The following is a 1,997-nucleotide window of genomic DNA, read 5'->3' as shown; positions in this document are numbered from 1 at the left end:
TTGTAAAAAAAATTCCCTCTTCCAAAAAAATTCCCTCATCCAAACTGGAAAAAGAAAGGGTAAAAAAGGGAAGGGGAAAAAAAAGGGAAGGGGAAAAAAGGGAAGGATAAAAAAGGGAAGGGAAAAAAAGGGAAGGGGAAAAAAGGGAAGGGGAAAAAAGGGAAGGGGAAAAAAGGGAAGGATAAAAAAGGGAAGGATAAAAAAGGGAAGGGGAAAAAAGGGAAGGGGAAAAAAGGGAAGGGGAAAAAAGGGAAGGGAAAAAAAGCGAAGGATAAAAAGGGAAGGGTAAAAAAGGGAAGGGGAAAAAAGGGAAGGGAAAAAAAGGGAAGGGGAAAAAAAGGGAAGGGGAAAAAAGGGAAGGATAAAAAAGGGAATTTCCGTGAGCTGCTTCCAACAGGGAGAGGGCTTTATAAAATTAATTCCAACGAATTTTTTTGGGAAAGACCACGAGGAGCAGGGTTGGAACCCCGCGGACGGAACCAGGATTTGAAGCCGCCCTTCATTCCCAACGTGTGCCCAAAATGAACTTCCCGGGGCTGTGTTTTCCTCATCCCAGCCTTCCCAAGAACTGGGCAAGCGTGGAAGTCGCTCGCCATGGAATTGCGGTGTCGGGGTCGCTTTGGGAATGGATTTCCCGCGGGAATTCCTCAGTACAGGGGGCCCTTGACGGATCCCGGCTCCGTGAGGCGCGCGGCCGCGTAGGCCGAGGCTCCCAGGCACGCGGCCGGCTCGCAGAATCCCGGGAATCCCGCGGGGCCCGGCAATCCCGGCTTTCCAGCCTCGCCCGGGGAGCCCGGCAGGCCCCGCTCGCCCGCTTTGCCATCCAGAGCGTGGCCGGGAATGCCCGGGAGACCTGGAATGGGAATGGGATGCTCAGAGAGAGGAATGTGGCGCTTGAGCATCGGGAAATAGGGATTGGGAGCTGGGAATGCTGCTGGGGAGGGGGTGTGGGGTGAGGGAGCCATTCCAGAGGGTGGGAAAGGGGTGGCAGCAAGGAAGGAAGGAGGAAGGGAAGGATGATCCGGGTGGGATGAAGCTGGGAGGGTTTTGTGGGATGGAACTGGGAAGGTTTTGTGGGATGAATCTGGGAAAATTTACAGGATGGGAATTTACAGGACCTGGGAAGGTTTTATGGGATGAACCCAGGCAGGTTTTATGGCATAAGTTTGTGCTGTTTTTATGGGATAAGCCTGGGCAGGTTTTGTGGGATCAACCTGGATGGGTTTTGTGGGAGGATCCTGGGCAGGTTTGTGGGATGAGACTGGGCGAGTTTTGTAGGATGAATCTGGGAAAATTTGCAGGATGAAGCTGGGCAGATTTGTGGGATGAACCTGGGAAGATTTCCAGGAAGAACCTGGGCAGGTTTTGTGAGAGGATCCTGGGCAGTTTTTGTGGGATGAATCTCAACAGATTTGCAAGATGAACCTGCGCAGGTTTGTGGGATGAACCTGAGAAGGTTTTGTGGGATGAACCTGGGAAGATTTCCAGGAAGAACCTGGGCAGGTTTTGCGGGAAGAACTGTGCAGATTTTGTGGGATGAAGCTGGGAAGATTTCCTGGAAGAACCTGGGCAGATTTTGTGGGATGAGCCCTGGGCAGGTTTTGTGGGATAAACCTGGGCAGGTTTTGTGGGATGAGCCCTGGGCAGGTTTTGTGGGAGGATCCCGGGCAGTTTTTATGGGAGGATCCTGGGCAGCTTTTATGGGATGAATCCAGGCAGGTTTTGTGGGATGAATCCAGGCAGGTTTTGTGGGATGCCCCAGAAGGTCCCCAGCCACTGCTGACAAAGGCCACGTGGCCGTGTCAGGGCTGGGGACACGGGCTCTCACCTGGGATCCCTGGAGGCCCCGGCATTCCCGGGTGGCCACGGCCGACGTCCCCCCTCTCGCCCTTCTCCCCTCTCTTCCCTGTGGGAACCAAAAAGACGGGAAGGAATCCATGGAAACCCCAGATGGGAGCAGAGGCAGCTGCCCCGCTCAGGGACGGGGCCGAACGGGG

This window comes from Corvus brachyrhynchos, unplaced genomic scaffold (genome assembly GCF_000691975.1).
Source record: "Corvus brachyrhynchos isolate BGI_N302 unplaced genomic scaffold, ASM69197v1 scaffold65, whole genome shotgun sequence".
NCBI classification, from domain to species: Eukaryota; Metazoa; Chordata; class Aves; order Passeriformes; family Corvidae; genus Corvus; species Corvus brachyrhynchos.
The sequence above is the reverse complement of the archived record's forward strand: the minus strand, read 5'-3'. Positions refer to the sequence as shown.